Source organism: Rana temporaria, chromosome 9 (genome assembly GCF_905171775.1).
Source record: "Rana temporaria chromosome 9, aRanTem1.1, whole genome shotgun sequence".
Classification (NCBI taxonomy): domain Eukaryota; kingdom Metazoa; phylum Chordata; class Amphibia; order Anura; family Ranidae; genus Rana; species Rana temporaria.
In genome coordinates, this window is record NC_053497.1 from 41,219,465 (window position 1) to 41,237,534 (window position 18,070).

Here is an 18,070-nt window from a genome sequence, read left to right on the forward strand (position 1 = left end):
GGCGGCAGCGGCAGGGGGGGGGGGAGTATTCTATTTAGGTATCGGGGGTATTTGCGCGAGTACGAGTACTCCCGCAAATACTCGGTATCGGTCCCGATACCGATACTGGTATCTGGACAACCCTAGCTTCCACGCATATCAATCAAATCCAGTGACATGGAAGCCGGGGGCCAAGTCCTGCTGTCTGTGTCAATGACTCAGGGCACGCTTACACAGGTGCCCCCATGGAACGCACCTCTCCATGGGGACACCCAATGAAAAGCAGGGGTTAAGTGCATCACCGGAGGACCCCAGGAGGGGGAGATTGGGGCCCATCTGTGCAAAACCCTTGCACAGGAGGCAAGTATAGCCTTGTAATAAAACCCACACCCAAAACCTTTACATTCACTTTAAAAGCAGAGAACTTGACCTAAAAAGGGGAAGATCCATTTGTTTGCCTCCTCCACTGCACCCTCCCCCTCCCAAAACGTTAACATTTGGAACTTTTTTTTTGGTAGGTACCCGCTCCCACTTCTGCCTAGGTGGTCAGAGCAGAAGTTTATCCTGTTTCACTCTGCAGCCTTCTGGGACATCTCACAGGTCCCAGAAGACTGCAGGATCGTTCCCAAGGTGCAGCAGGAAGCTGGCTCTGAAGGCACATACAAGGCTTTACTGCCAGTGCCTGGCCCCGAATCCCATTGAATAATGGAGCTCCTCTTTAACAGACCACTCTTCTTAATCTGGAAATCGATTCTAAGCTTAGAAAAATGAATAAAATCCAACAAACAGAAAAATGTTTTATTAACCATTTTAAAACAAAAAACTTATAAGAAAAAGCAGCAAGAGATGAGAAGGAACACCGTCATTTTCTTCGTCTTCACATACCACGCAGTTTATCTGGGAGCCGCCACGCCTTTTGGGCGTTTTCGCTTTTCCCGTCATGAAGCGCTCGGAAAAGATGAAGGAAGCAAAGATATTTCCACCTAGAAGAGACCAAATATATTAGGAGTGACACAGATCTTAAATATAACCTGGGCAAGTCAAATAAAAGTTGAAGTTGAAATCTGCTTTAAAACTTTTTTTTACAGTTCCTTGCTCCTCCCAACATGCAAAATTACATTTGATCTAAAACAAGGTATGTGCGTTTTTTTTAATCCAATCAGGTCATCACTGGGTCTCTGTGCAATGCAGGCAGATCCCGGTGGGAGGGGCCGGTGCAGACAAGTAGTGATCTCTTGTTATACAATGTCAAAATGCCTTGATGGGTGGGCTTCAGTCTAAAAGAGTGTTACTAGGCAGACTGCATTTGCATGAATAAAAGATGGCCCAGGGACATGAGAGGCCAGATTAGGCTGGATGTCCTATAGCCAGGAAAGGAGGCAAGCCAACTTGCTTCAGCTTCTAATGCACACTGTGGAAGCTCACAGCATGTAGTGAAATCAGTAGCAACCTCAGGACAGGACCATGCACAACAGGGCAGACCAGAGCAGGGGTCTGTCTGGGCCCCCTCTGCATAACAGCTTACTGGAGCCAACTCCACTCTGTGTGAAAAAGGACCTTACACCACTTGAGGACCTCCCAACGTCGATATACGTCGGCAGAATGGCACATACAGGTACGGTGCCCAGCCTTGGGTCGCGCGCTCGCGACCCAGTCCGAAGCTCCATGACTGCACCTGCAGGCCCGATCGCCGCCGGTGTCCCACAATCGGGAAACAGGACCTGAAGAACGGGGAGAGGCGAGTGTAAACAAACCTTCCCCCGTTCTTCTCTGTGGCTTGTCACTGATCGTCTGTTTCCAGTCATAGGGCACGACGATCAGTGACGTCACACGTACAGCCACGCCCCCCCCCCCTACAGTAAGACTCACAAACTAGGATACCCGGTTAAGTGTATCTTTAGCAGTCGCTAAAAAACACTGATCACCACCATTAGTAGTAAAACTTTTTTTTTTAATAAAAATGCCATAAAATTATCCCCTATTTTGCTATAAATTTTGTGCAAACCAATCGATAAACGCTTACTGCGTTTATTTGTTACCAAAAATATGTAGAAGAATACGTATCAGCCTAAAATGAAGAAAAAAAACACGCAATTGTCAGTTAAAGCGACGCAGTGTCGAATTGCAAAAAGGGCCAGTCCTTTACCTGCATAATGGTCCAGGGCTTAAGTGGTTAAAGTGTTACTAAACCCAGGAGCCTGCATTCACCTGGTCTCCCACGGAAATGCAATAGTTTGAGTAAATATTAACTGCTAAATAACTTATCAGCAGTATATAGCAGTCTTGTGACGATCAGTGTCTGGTTAAAGCTTGTAGAAGGAGCTCACCTCCTGGGGTTTATTTTTTTCCTAAACCCAATATTTTTGAAAAAAAAAAATAGTTTTCTCCTTCACAGACAGGCACTGATGAGGCGGCACAGAAGCCCCCCCCGACAGGAAGAGACGCTGATCGGCTCTGATCGGCTCTCCCTTTCAGCACGAACCGAGGAATGCCGTTTACCAGCACTTCATGGTTCACGTGATGATCCGCTATGATTGGTCACAGCGTAAGAAGCCTCTGACAGAGGCCCCTTATCACCATCGGAGATGCAGAGGTGTCAAGACTGACACGCCACTCTCGCAATCGACGCGGGCCCCTATGGGCATGTGCCGGCATGTTATCCTGCTGGAGGCCATATGACGCCCAGTCAAGATAACCGAACCACTTCCCAGCTGTCAATCTGCAATAGGCCGGGCAGAAAGTGATTAAGGTCTGACCAATGTTGCAGAGCAAAGTGGGATTGGACGTTGCAAGACTTTCATGTCAGAGCAGTGTAAACCCAGCCTTAGAGGAGGATCTGAATCCCATTCAACTGAAAGCAGACAGAAGCTGGACCAAAATAGTGCAGAAACTTTCCAAAGCCAGACCAACTCAAGTCAGACCAGTTAAGATGGCTTATAGGGAAACGTTTATTTTTTAGGTCATGTGACTTGTGCTCTCAAAGAGCGCAAGTCGCACCAGTGTGAACCGGGCCTGACTCCACACAGAAGCCAGGTGGTCATATATATTACACACACGCACATTTTTGTGTATACAATTATTAAAAATGTAGCATCCTCTAGGTAGGATTTTTGTGCAGGGTTGGTAAATTTAGGCAGGCCTGGCTCAACTCTGGATAGCAGCTGGTGACTCACAGGCAGCATCATCAGACCTCCCTCTTTCCAGAAAATTCTGGAAAGATGAGAGGTGGAGATGCCTGGGGTATTTTAAGGACCCTTGACTAATCCCCAACTAGGATTGGCAGAGGGAAGGCCTCCTTTAAATACCCAGGGTCGGCCCAGCTGGGGAGGAGTGGAGTTGTTCAGAGCTATGGAGATGGAATGCTAGGCTGTTGGGGCCCTTTGAGGGAGCTCCCCAGTCAGGGGTGCGGATGGGATCCTTCAAAAGATTGTGGCGGTGTTCTGGACAGGAGGCGCAAGAAAGAGCATTGCCGGGCAAGTCTCCAGTGAGAGGAACAGCATGCAGCCAGGAGGGCTGGTGAGGGACATGCACAGTCAAGACTGGGGAGGCACGCCTGAGATGACTGGGATGGATGCAAAGCCAGTGAAGTGGACTGTGTTGTCATGGGCAGCTGCAGCCAGGAGGGCTGGTAGGGCCTGGAAATGGGTTACAGGGCTCAGTATCTGAAGTTAGGACAGCTAGCACCAGAAACTTACTGCTACACTATAGGGGCCCGTGGTCCCCACCTGCAAAAGGCAATCGCTAAGGCCTGGCTGGGCCAGTGTCAGGCCTAACCACACGGTGATAGCTGTGCCTGGAAGCTCAAGCAAGTAAAGTGCTGAAGGAGCTGAGGAGTAATAGTCTGCAGATAGAGGCGTGCTGGAGGAAGACTGGCATGTATATACACAGGAGTGTATATAGTTGTCCCAAGCAAATTTGAATTATTCCATGGGCATCCCATACTTCCCTTACCCCATCCAAGTTCAATTCCCCCAATAAAAATACAAAAGCATATGGACAGTTTATGGTCTTGGGGTGTCTGAGCATTGAAGGCCGGTCAAGGCGACAGGTGAGCTACATCACTTAGCAGCCCCTACGGGGGTACAGCTACAAAAATAGGGCAACAAAATAATGTCAGAACTTTTCACCTTTAGGCTGGGCTCACAGTGCAGCATTGAGCAGCTCACAGCAGGGGACTGATGTGTCCCCATTCACAGTTTCAGGTCCAATTTCAGTCTGAATTCTGACCAGAAGACACAGGACTCTGTGAAATTCGCACCGGAGCTTCTCCAGAGATGCGTGAACCAGCACCATAAAAAGCAGATCACAATCTCCTTACATGCGAAATGGAAGAGGCGAAATCCACATCGAATTCGCAACAGTGTGAACGCAATGTGACCTATAAACTGTACAACAAACTGAATCTTTTAGGTGGAGGTTAGTTAAAAAAAATAAGGTTGTACAAGTGTGCACACACTAATACTTTTGTTGAAGTCCATCAGCATGGCACATCTTGACTTGGCAATAGTTGCCCACTCTTTGCAAAAACACTCCAAATCTGTCAGATTGCGAGGCCATCTCCTGTGCACAGCCCTCTTCAGATCACCCCACAGATTTCCAATCAGATTCAGGTCTGGGCCATTCCAAAACGTCAATCTTCTGTTGAAGCCATTCCTTTGTGGATTTGGATGTATGCTTTGGGTCGTTGTCATGCTGAAAGATGAAGTTCCTCTTCATGTTCAGATTTCTAGTAGAAGCCTGAAAGTTGTGCCAATATTGACTGGTATTTGGAACTGTTCATAATTTCCTCTACCATGACTAAGGCCCCTGTGTTCCAGCTGAAGAAAAACAGCCCCAAAAATGTATGCTGCTACCACCATGCTTCACAGTGTGTATGGTGTTCTTTTGGTGATGTGCAATATTGTTTTTGCACCAAAAAAAAAAATACAACCTTGGATTCATCAGGCCAGAACACATTTTTCCCCACATGCTTTTGGGAGACTTCAGATGTGTTTTTTTGCAATTTTTAGTCAGGCTTTGATGTTCTTTTGCAAGAAAAGACTTCCATCTTGCCACTCTACCCCATAGCCTAGACATATGAAGAATACGGGAGATTGTTGTCACATGTACCACACAGTCAGTACTTGTCAGATATTCCTGCAGCTCCTTTAATGTTGCTGTAGGCCACTTGGTAGCCTCCCTGACCAGTTTTCTTCTCACCAGTTTTGGAGGATGTCCAGTTCTTGGTAATGTCACAATGATGACGGTCTTCAGTGTGTTCCATGGTATAGCTATTGCCTTGGAAAATCTTTTGTACCCTTCTCATGACTGATCCCTTTTAACAATGAGATCTCTCTGATGCTTTGGAAGCTCTCTGTGGACGATGGTTTTTGCTGTAGGATGCAACTAAGAAAATGTCAGGAAAGACCTACTAGAACAGCTGAACTTTATTTTGGGTTTATCAGAGGCACTTTAAATGATGGTAGGTGTGTACTGACTCCCATTTAACATGAGTTTGAATGCGATTGCTTAACTCTGAAAACAGCTACATCCCCAGTTATAAGAGGATGTGCACACTTATGAAACCACAATATTTTAGTTTATTTCTGATTGGAGATTGGTTTGTTTTAAAAAATGTAGTTGTACAGTTAATAGATCACGTTAAAAAGGTGGAAAAAGTTCTGAAGTTTATCTTGGTAATTTTTCCACATCACAGAAACCTGGCATTTTAACAGGGGTGTGCAATTATATAAACACACACCCTTTATTCACTGTGCCGGAGTGAAAGTCTAAGTGAGAAGTCTTCTGCATTTCATATACAGGGCCAAACACGCGATTAGCCAGAGACACAACCGCTGCAATCTCATGCCTCAAGGCATTTATTTATAATGTGCTAATCGAGAACATTGTTAACTCCAAATGCCAGCAATTTTCACGTTCAGCTGCATCCAATCCTTCCAAAATGTGGAACATCAGAAAGTCAACATTAGGATTACACCAAGAACACTCACGCGATAAGGTTGTGTTTATATATCTGCCAAGACAACAAAAAAGGATCAGGAGCCACACATGGAAGGCGCAAATGATTCCTTGGAAAGGTGCGCACTTCTGTTCACTCTACTTGGCGAGACACCACATGTGTCATTCATCAAGGGATGCATCCCAGTTTGTTATTAGATTCAAGTAAAGCAAGGGGAAATATGACTGGTCCCAGAGCTTGCAACCCCACACAGGTCGACACTGGTAGTATTGTAGTTCTTTAAAAGCCCTTTTATGCCCGGTACACACGGTCGGACCAAACTCACATCGGAATTCCATCGGAGGAAAACAGAACATGTTCTCTGTAAACTCCGATAGAATTAATCGGAATTTCCGACGGAATTACTTCGATGGGGCATACACACAGTCGGAATTTCCAATGTAAAAAAGTCCGTCTGACTTTTTCCATCGGAAATTCCGATCATGTGTACTGGGCTTTACTGTACCTTGGATGGTAGAGCCACCTACAGATAAAAGAGGAGGGCCTATAAACATCAGGAAATATATAAAAAAAAAAAAAAAAAAATAGGGTGTTGCGAGGGTGTTGCGAGGGCAGCTAATCGGTTTCTGTGCGTGAATCCCAAAGCCTGAAAACTTCAGCGCTAGGTTAACCAGAACTTACCATCACAGCTCAAGCTGTAGTTAGCCATACGTCCCTAATTCCATCATTTCTTCAATGCGGCCTCAACGGCTGCCACAATTTTCATCAGCTTGGACTCCTTATCCACATATCCATCACCGTTCTAGTTGATAAAAGACAAACAAAAAACGTATATATAGATATTATATAAAATGATACAATTTTCTACAATGAAACACCTATCTGACCTTCACAATATAGCACCTTGCAAGGGTATGATGGGAAAAGGTCAGCGATGCCCTAGAACAGGAACCTAGTAGGCGACTTGTAGATCGCAGTCTGGTCTTGCAGACCCGCCATCCCAGAGCGTCAAACAGAGTGCAATGCAGAGGGACTACAGTACTTGAAGCCGATGCCTCCTCTGTAGTGCCGTCTCCTGTCCCATGAGGAGTGATACCAACTGCACTCCATCTCTTATTTTCCTGGCTAGCAATCTCCAGAGTGGTGCCAGCAGCAGGAAAGAAGAGCCAGTCAGGTCAGCGTGAAGCAATACACTGGGCATAATAGTATAGGCCTGCTTTCACACTGATGCGATAAAATAAAAGTCCACCCCAACACTCAAATCGCTACATCAACAATCTAAGACTAACCCATCTAGCCCTGTAAATAAGAAATTGGTATACATACCTTTTTTGAAGCTGCTCCGGTCTCCAGCGACGGAAGCTCTGTAAAAAGGAGGCAGCCAACAATGATTGTGAAATGAATGGGGAGCAACGTCACCCATAGAATTACTATGGGGCTTCTGTTGTCGGCTGTGTCCTCTGCACCCAGCTCCATGGCAAAGCCGTCAGATCGGCTTCAGAAAAAGGCATGTATATCAATTTCTTCTTTACAGGGAGATAGGTTAGTTTTAAATTGTAGATGTAGAGATTTTAGTGTTAGGGTGAACTTCCCCTTTTACTCACCCACTTTAATGTACAGGTCACATGATAGCTTTCCCTTGTTTAGCAGATCACAGACCTGCAGATGGGCATTTCCAAAATTGGAAGGCAAGCATGTCCTGTCTAAAGTGACTTATGGCACAGAGCCTGTGGCTGTCAGTCCTGCAATGTCTCATGGGACTCTTGGTTCAACAGCTGCTGTGCCAAGGTTGCCTACCCAGCTCTAGATTCTGTGGACAGAACAGGAAGACCAACTGTAATAAAGTTAAAGGGGTGGTTCACCCTAAAAACTACTTTTATTCCACTGCCCCCCCACATTCCATCACAATTAAGGCTCTTATTATTTTTTTCATGCTGTACATACCTTAGTACAGCATATTCACCCGTGCATCCGGGTTGCGAGTCCTGCGGGAGTGGGCGTTCCTCACATGCTGGCGATTGACGTTTTTCCCAAAAACAAGCTCCCCCCTGTCGCGTAAGCCGCGTCACGGTTGGCGAAAGGAGCCGAACGGCGAGTCGGCGCTATACTGCGCATGCGCATCGCCGTTCGGCTCCTTTCGCCAACCGTGACGCGGCTTACGCGACGGGGGGGGAGCTCGTTTTTGGGCAAAACGTCAATCACAGACATGTGAGGAACGCCCACTCCCGCGGGACTCGCAACCCGGATGCACGGGTGAATATGCTGTACTAAGGTATGTACAGCATGAAAAAATTAATAAGAGCCTTAATCGGATTGTAATGTGGGGGGGCAGTGGAATAAGAAAGAGTAGTTTTTAAGGTGAACCACCCCTTTAAGGAGCAGGCAGAAAATAGCATTAGGTTGGACCCGTCACCCTAGGCCTAGTTTCAGAAGAGTCAGGATGATCAACAAACCAAGGAAATCTGCATCTGACATATGCAATGGCTCTAATGGAATAGGTCTCTTGAAATACCTGGTGCTTCTGGGTGGTGCTCAGGGCAGAGCAGTCAAGCAGCCCTGGTCACCTTGAGAAGAGAAAGTTAACCCCCTAGGTAAGCTGCAACATGAAGCTTACACAATTTGAAGGTTTTGGCTCCAGTGGTGACACAGGAGTCTTGAGTAAACTCAGATGTCAACTGAGTGGCATATAAAATCAACTATCAAGACACTTTAATAATGTAAGAAAAGCGCAAGTAGGCTCCAGATCTTGGTTCAGAGAAGTGGTTGTATCCAGTTTATCCATGTATCTGAAGAGCCTCATATACCCCCTATAGCAGGGATATGCAATTAGTGGACCTCCAGCCATTTCAAAACTACAGGTCCCATCATGCCTCGGCCTCTGGGTGTCATTCTTGTGGCAGTCAGTGTCTTGCTATGCCTCATGGGACTTGTAGTTCTGCAACAGCTAGAGGTCTGCTAATTGCATATCCCTGTCCTAGAGCAACTCACTGGAAGTTGTCCATCCACCTAAAAAGGTAAAACTGATTGGAGGCTGCTGCAGGATAATACAGTTACTTATGGCACTTGGATAAATGAAACCTAGCTGAATGAGAACCTACCTTCTTTGAGTGCACAAGCTTTCCATTTACCTCCACTTCAAGCCATCCTGTAGAAGTTGGGGTAGCTTTGCCTTCCTGAAAGAGGTTACACAGATGAGGATTACTTTCCTTTATATATAAATTGTACAAACTGTTGGGAGAATTGCAGTAAACTTACAAATTCCAGCAGTCCTGGGAACCGTTTTTCCAGGTCCCTCTTCAACTGCTGAAACTGCATGAGAGAAATGGATTAATGCACATCCCGTTGTAAAGCTGCAACAATACATATGGCAACTCTTAGGCCCCTTTCAGACGTCCGCTCCGCCTGTCCGTTATTACAAGTCCGTTAACGGACTTGTAATACATCCCTATAAGATCGCGTCCGTTAGCGGATGGAGCATCCGCCAACGTCCGCGTCCGTCGGGATCCAGTTTTCGGACGGAAGAAAACCCTATTTTTCTTCCGTCCGGCGGAACGGAACTGATGCAGACGGACACACAGTCCGTCTGCATCCGGTTCCCCATAGGGCAGAGCGGAGCTGAGACAGGGCGGTCTCTGCACTGTGTGCGGGGACCGCCCTATCCGCCGACAGCTCAGCAGGGATCCCCGCTGAGCCGACGGAGACACACGGAGCAGCCCCAGAAACGGTCCGCTCCGTGTGAAAGAGCCTTAACTGAAGAGTAGTTACTACCAGGCATGTCAACGTTGTACGCATTTTTTTTTGTCTGCTCATTAAAGAGCCAAGGTGACCCCAAAACCTGAAGCAACCTCCACCACAATGGTTTGTCAATATTGCAAGAGCCACAAGCCTTTATGGATTGTGCAAGGACATCCTAAATCTTCTAAGAATAGAGGCACATTACCCACATTAGAAGAAGAGTCTTACCTTGGGGCCGTACCCTCAGGCTCCACTAAAAAAGGAAAAAAATAAAAAAACACAACATTAATGAATGCTTTTTTATGAAGGCAACCGAAAGTGTAAGTGTAGCCTAATAAAAATTTCTATTGAAAGTTTGGGTTAAAAAAATAAAAACAAATTGGGATCAACTTTCCTAAACTATTTTCACCATTAGAAACGAGAATTTCCCCATCCTGCGCCTTTACTTTCTCACCACTGGTCAAAAACCATCACTTTAACCTCACTAACAATTCAATGCAGTCAGTACCATTATCCAACCCTCTACTTTATTAGAGAAGAGACACACCAAAAAACTAAAAACCAAACCTTGGATCCAATTAAGGCAAGATTTGGATTAAAAAACCCTATGGGGGTTATTTACTAAAGGAAAATCCACCTTGCAATTGGAAGTGCAATCACTGTAGATCTGAGGGGGACATGCAAGGGATAAAAAAATAAATAAAAATGCACATGATTGGATAATAAAATCAGCAGAACTCCATCCCCCCTTTTTCAGATCTACAGCGACTGCACTTTCAGTGCAATTTCAAGTGCACTTTGCCTTTTGTAAATAACCCCCTAGGAGTTGGTTGAGCAAAATCTGCTGCAGCTCTGCACAGAAACCAATCAGCTTCCAGGTTTAATTGTCAAAGCTTAACTGAGCAAGCTGAAGTTAGAAGCCGATTGGCTACCATGCACATCTGCACCAGATTGAGTGCTCCAGTTTTAGCAAGTCTCCCCTTTGCTTCCATTACCAAAATGGCGACTTCTGTGGAGAAACAAGTACAACCTGTCCTGTACTATCTGGGCTCTACAAGTCCCAGCACTCGCATCTGCCCACTTCTTGTCTGGAGGACACATTGGGGAGATTTAGCAGCATTCACTCTCACCATCGAGGAGCGAAGAACGATACACACTTAGGTGAACTTAGAAATTGCCAGTAAGCTAGACTTTGTAAATGTTAGTTTCAACCAACCAGCTCTTGATCCGTTGATCCTACCCACCTATTAGCCAATTGGTGAATAAGTGGGAAGCATGCTTTACCTGTGGCAGCCTTCAATGACATCAATTTGAGAGTCTAATGCCTCGTACACACGACCGGGAAAACTGCCATGACAGCTTTTGGCCGGGAAAACCGCCCATGTGTATGCTCCATCGCAGTTTTCCCCGACAGGAAAACCATCGGGAATCCCGGTGGAGAAAAAAAAAAAAAAAAAAAAAAAAAAAGTAATGTTCTCTTTTTTCCCCCCGCCAGGATTCCCAGCGGTCTTTTTCCCGCTCGTGTGTATGCTTTTCTGAGGAGAAAAAAAACACGCATGCTCAGAATCAAGTATGAGACGGGAGCGATCGTTCTGGTAAAACTAGCGTTCGTAATGGAGATAGCACATTCACACTGTAACGGCCTGAAAATCGCAAATCGTCTTTTACCAAACTTCTACTAACATGAGGATCAGCAAAAGCAGCCCAAAGGGTGGCGCCGTTTGAATGAAAAATCCCCTTTAAAATCCCGTCGTACATGTTGTATGTCACCGTGCTTTGGGCGGGTAGTATTTGGCCTGAACGTGTGTATGCAAGGCAGGCTTGAGAGGAATCCAGTCGGGAAAAACGTTTTTTTTCGTGCCAAGAAAAACGGTTGTGTGTACGAGGTAAACGATCAAACTTTTGACAGGTAGATTTGAACTGCCGTTGATTTTGAACTCTTATTAAACTTGTATGGGAATACAAAACCCTTTAAAAAAAAAGGGGGGGGGGGTGAAAAGCCTCCCTTGCACACAGGGGTGTCTAGCTGCTGTGTGTTCCCAGCATTTTAATGCACCCAGGAGAGTCAAATGCAGAGCCGAGCCCAGCAATGTCTATGGGTGAAACTGTACCAAGTGGTACTCAGTACCCATGCTTAAAACCCTATGGCCCAGATTCTCAAAAGAGATACGACGGCGCATCTCCAGGTACGCCGTCGTATCTCTGCCTAGCGCCGTCGTATCTATGCGACTGATTCTTAGAATCAGTTACGCATAGATATTCATTAGATCCAACAGGCGCAAGTCTCTTACGCCGTCGGATCTTAACTGCAATTTTTTTTTGCCCGCTAGGTGGTGCTTCCGTCGATTTCCCCCATCGAGTATGCAAATTAGCTAGATACGCAAATTCCCGAACGTACGCGCGGCCGATGCAGTAAAGTTACGACATTTACGTTAGGCTTTTCCCGGTGTAAAGTTGCCCCTGGGTCTATGAGGCGCAGGCAATGTTAAGTATGGCCGTCGTTCCCGCGTCGAAAATTAAAAAAAAATTACGTTGTTTGCGTAAGTCGTCCGTGAATGGGGCTGGACTCATTTACGTCCACGTCAAAACCAATACGTCCTTGCGGCGTATTAGGAGCAATGCACACTGGGAGATTTCCACGGACGGCGCATGCGCCGTTCGTGAAAAACGTCAATCACGTTCGGGTCACAGTAGATTAACATAAAACACGCCACCCCCCTTCCACATTTGAATTAGGCAGGCTTACGCCGCCGCAACTTACTGAGCAAGTGCTTTGAGAATACAGCACTTGCCCATGTAAGTTGCGGCGGCATAACGTAAATCAGATACGTTACGCCGCCGCCAAGATACGCCAGTCTATGAGAATCTGGCCCTATAAATTCAGGGATGAATCCACACAGTGCAGATCTTCTGCATCCCAAGCATGCATTCATCCCTGAACACACAAGACCCCCAAATATTAGTACCATTCGGTACAGCGTTCAGCCACAGCCCACCATAGACTTTGATGGGCTGAACACTGCACCTATCCCTCCAGTAGGGGGTGCACAACAGCTAAATTCCCCAATGTGCAAGAGGCCTTATAGGGATAGCCATACTTTATTTTACCACATGCATAGGAGGCATGGGGATCCCATAACAGCCCTCTTTCCACAGAAATGACTGCCATTTAGAGCCATCGCCAACAACAAATGAGTTGGATACTAGTCTGAACCCTCCTGCCAGGAAACGGTCATGTTGTCCCAACAATCGTTAGGTGGTCAATGCCCGCTGCCACCATCCGCCACTTCCGATTAGCGGGACACCATGACAGCTTCCTGCTGGGATAGCTTAGGGGGGTCCATACTAGGAGCAAACATGCCAGATTTCATACCCAATTAATACATTTAAAGTGGTTGTAAACCCTTTTTGTTGACTTACCTTAGTCTAGGCTTGCCTATAGGTTGTGAAAATATCTCCTAAACGCGCGCAGTTTAGGAGATATTTCACTTGTAGTGCGCCGATAATGTAAACGGCGCATGCGCTGGGAAGAAACAAAACTCTGCGCCGTTTCTTCCCTAGTGTGTGCGCATTTACTGGCAGCTCCTGTGTGCATGCGTGGGAGCGACGTCATCGCAGGCCCCAGCCAATCACAGCGGCAGAGCCGCGATACCCGGAAGTAACCTCCTGGAGAGGGAGACGAGGACGGCTTTGATCCAAGGCGGGGGTGTCAAGCTAAATTTCATCGTGGGCCCCATCAGCATTATGATTGCCCTTAAAAGGGCCGGTTGTATCTGTAAGATTAGATGTCCAGCGCATCCCCTCCTCTTACATTAGACATCAAGAGCCACCCCACCATCAGAAGTTGAGTCCCCCACTCTCTCTTACATCACAGTGCACCCCCCTTTCCTTATGCTGCTGCTGGGAAGAAGCTGATGCATTGCTTGAAAGCAGAAAGTAGGGGTCTGGAGGAGGACCAGAGGAGAGCTGGAGAGGTGCGAGGGCCACAAGGAATGGGCTGGATTCGGCCCACGGGCCTTGTGCTTGACACCTGTGATCCAAGGTAAGTAATTCATAATGAGCTAGTATGCTAGCAACACATCCACACCACCTTTGTAGTTTGAGGAATGTGGTTCTATAGAAAGCTTCTAGAATAACCCATCACCTTCATATGCCACACCTTTCCTATAGACCGGTTTCACCTGTCCCAGCCCAGCCTAGCCTAGTCTACACGCCATCCCATAATAACACCCATTATCACAGATGTCTATACCAAACCCTCATTTCCCCGTAATCGCCTATTGCCATCACTACCATGACTCCAGCCTTCCCTTTAGTCTTGCAGGTTCCTCTCCTGTACTTAAAGCAGGGGTTCACCCTAAAAAAAAAAAAAAAAAATTCTAACATTACATTGAGCTGACTGACACTGACAGTATGCTGATCGTTTTTTGTTTTTTTTCCCGTACATACCGTTTTATCGCTATTTTTTACCCCTGCTTCCGGGTAGTGAATCCCGCGGGAGTGGGCGTTCCTATTCACAAGCTAAGTGATTGACGCGATGAGAAAAGCTTCCCACCGCCGCGTCACGAGTTGCCGAAAGAAGCCGGACTGCGAGTCGGCTCTAAGCGGCGCTCGGCTTCTTTCGGCAACTCGTGACACGCCCGTATGCGCCGGTGGGAAGCTTTTCTCATCACGTCAATCACTTAACCTGTGAATAGGAACGCCCACTCCCGCGGGATTCACTATCCGGAAGCAGGGGTGAAGAAAAAAGCGATAAAACGGTATGTACGAAAAAAAAAAAATGATCAGCATATTGCCAATGTCGGAAGGGAGCTCAATGTAATGTTAGAATTTTTTTTTAGGGTGAACCCCCGCTTTAAATTGCTTATGGTACACTGAGGTTCTCACAATGTGCAGTAGAAGGTGCAGCAAGTAGAGCCCACCTCATTTTATGGCTGAAGGACCTCCAGCACCATCTTTCCTCCCCAGCCGGACTGTCCCTGGCCCACCCCTTTCAGTCATTGGATTTCAGTTCTTTCCCTCATGGAGGCTCAGCAATTACACGTGGGCATTAGAACAGCTTCCCGTTTTCAGGAAGCAATGTATGGCACCCCGATAGCTACTCCTGCCAGCATGATCTTCTGCTGTATAGAGAAGCACAGACTCCCAGGGATGACATCACCGGCTCTAAAATTAGCTTTGCAATGAAACCCAGAAAGTTTGTTTAAAAGTATTTTCATTGGCCTGTGGTTATTGGGGCGGGGAAAGCAGATTAGACCCCAGCTTTAACCACTTCCATACCGCGCCTATTCTGGCACTTCTCTCCTTCCTGTAAAAATCATATTTTTCTGCTAGAAAATTACTGAGAACCCCCAAACATATTTTTTTTTTTAGCAGACACCCTAGGGAATAAAATGGCCGTCATTGCAACTTTTTATCTCACACGATATTTGTGCAATAATTTTCCAAACGCTTTTTTTTGGGGGAAAAAAAACTTTCGTGAATTAAACAAAACAGTAAAGTTAGCCCAATTTTTTGGTATAATGTGAAAGATGGGTATTTACTCGGCGTAACCCAACTTGTCACGCTTTAAGATTGCGCACACATGGAATGGCGCCAAACATCGGTACTTAAAAATCTCCATAGACGACGCTTTAATTTTTTTTACAGGTTACAGTGGAGGTCTAGTGCTAGAATTATTGCTCTCGCTCTGACGCACGGGGCGATACCTCACATGTGTGGTTTGAATGGCGTTTACATATGTGGGGGGGGGGGGGGGGCTTACGCGTGCGTTCGCTTCTAAACAAGAGCTACTAGGTACAGGGGCATTTTTTTTTTATCACTTATTACCATTACAAGGAATGTAAACATCCCTTGTAATAGGAATAGTGCGTGACAGGTCCTCTTTATGGAGAGAGGTGGGGTCAAAAAGACCCCACATCTCTCCTCCAGGCTGGAAAGCATGAGATTGTGGGAGACAAAAAAAAAAAAATTATATATTTTTTTACCAATCTCATGCCGACAGCCGCGGTTTTGTTTACTTCCGGGTACCCGGGCGTGACGTCATCCGGGCATCCGACGGCCATAGTGAAATCTCTATCCTCCCCATCCAGCGCCGGCCGATTCGTTCTTTGGGCCTCCGATGGCATGGGAGAGCCCGGCGAAGCACCGGATGGCGGCGGGAAACCCAAGCACATGTGCATCAGACAGTTTCTGGTGTGGATGGGCCCTTTAATAATTGCTGTCCAGGCAGCAGGGTTTGGAGACATGGTAGGGGGGAGATTTACTAAGACTGGAGCACTCAGAACCTGGTGCAGCCATGCATAGTAACCAATCAGCGTCTAACTTCAGTTTGTTCAATTAAGTTTTGACAATACAACCTGGAAGCTGATTGGTTACTATGCAGAGCTGCACAATTAATTGTTAAAAAAAATCGTGATCTCGATTCAACCCCTTCTTACATCAAACTTCTGTGTGTAAATGCAGGAAGTTTAACCAATTAAAGTCCAAATTTGTAGCCAGAATTACACTCATAGATGTAAGACATGCGCCCCCCCCCCCCCCCCAGTACTACTCACCATGGAAGACATGACCCCCCCCCCCAGTACTACTCACCATGGAAGACATGACCCCCAGTACTACTCACCATGGAAGACATGACCCCCCCCCCCAGTACTACTCACCATGGAAGACATGACCCCAGTACTACTCACCATGGAAGACATGACCCCCCCCCCCAGTACTACCCACCATGGAAGACATGACCCCCAGTACTACTCACCATGGAAGACATGACCCCCAGTACTACTCACCATGGAAGACATGACCCCCCCCCCAGTACTACTCACCATGGAAGACATGACCCCCAGTACTACTCACCATGGAAGACATGACCCCCCCCCCCCCCAGTACTACTCACCATGGAAGACATGACCCCCAGTACTACTCACCATGGAAGACATGACCCCCCCCCCCCCCAGTACTACTCACCATGGAAGACATGACCCCCAGTACTACTCACCATGGAAGACATGACCCCCCCCCCCAGTACTACTCACCATGGAAGACATGACCCCCAGTACTACTCACCATGGAAGACATGACCCCCAGTACTACTCACCATGGAAGACATGACCCCCCCCCCCAGTACTACTCACCATGGAAGACATGACCCCCAGTACTACTCACCATGGAAGACATGACCCCCAGTACTACTCACCATGGAAGACATGACCCCCCCCCCAGTACTACTCACCATGGAAGACATGACCCCCAGTACTACTCACCATGGAAGACATGACCCCCAGTACTACTCACCATGGAAGACATGACCCCCCCCCCAGTACTACTCACCATGGAAGACATGACCCCCAGTACTACTCACCATGGAAGACATGACCCCCAGTACTACTCACCATGGAAGACATGACCCCCCCCCCCCCAGTACTACTCACCATGGAAGACATGACCCCCCCCCCCCCCAGTACTACTCACCATGGAAGACATGACCCCCAGTACTACTCACCATGGAAGACATGACCCCCCCCCAGTACTACTCACCATGGAAGACATGACCCCCCCCCCAGTACTACTCACCATGGAAGACATGCCCCCCCCCCCAGTACTACTCACCATGGAAGACATGACCCCCCCCCCCCCCCAGTACTACTCACCATGGAAGACATGACCCCCAGTACTACTCACCATGGAAGACATGACCCCCAGTACTACTCACCATGGAAGACATGACCCCCCCCCCCCAGTACTACTCACCATGGAAGACATGACCCCCCCCCCCCCCCCAGTACTACTCACCATGGAAGACATGACCCCCAGTACTACTCACCATGGAAGACATGCCCCCCAGTACTACTCACCATGGAAGACATGACCCCCCCCCCCCCCCCCAGTACTACTCACCATGGAAGACATGACCCCCAGTACTACTCACCATGGAAGACATGACCCCCAGTACTACTCACCATGGAAGACATGCCCCCCCCCAGGGCCACACACCATGGATAACATGTCGCCCCCCCCCCAGCGCTACTCACCAGTACACCACATAGATCAGCACTTTCTCGGCGCTCGGCATGATTCTAAATGAGTGATTCGGATTTCTCCTTCCAGCAGCCTGACACTCACTATGACTCGGCACTGCTACCTCCAGGAATAAATAGAACATGACCCCGCCTACCACCCCGGTACAAAGGCATTATGTCCCCGCCCACATCCCCCCCCGGATAACTGTACCATGGCCCTGCCCACCTCGCTTGGATGTGTACAGAGACCCCGCCCACCTGCCCAGATCTATAAGGGGCTCGCACTCCGCCGTGGGTAATTGTACGATGGCACCGCCCACAGGGTCTGATAAGTGTATGGTGACCCCCCCCTAAAAAACATCATCGTCCCGCCTAC

General features: G+C 47.4%; 1 long non-coding RNA gene across 1 annotated transcript; it reads right to left on the reverse strand.

Moving 5' to 3' along the window:
• Positions 1–756: 756 nt before the first annotated feature.
• Positions 757–17,839, reverse strand: LOC120913387. Its single transcript, XR_005743508.1, has 6 exons — positions 17,707–17,839; positions 9,902–9,926; positions 9,194–9,247; positions 9,037–9,111; positions 6,620–6,740; positions 757–962 (listed from the first exon to the last, which is right to left on the reverse strand). It is a non-coding gene; the product is annotated as an uncharacterized LOC120913387 (long non-coding RNA).
• Between the last annotated feature and the right edge of the window lie 231 nt (positions 17,840–18,070).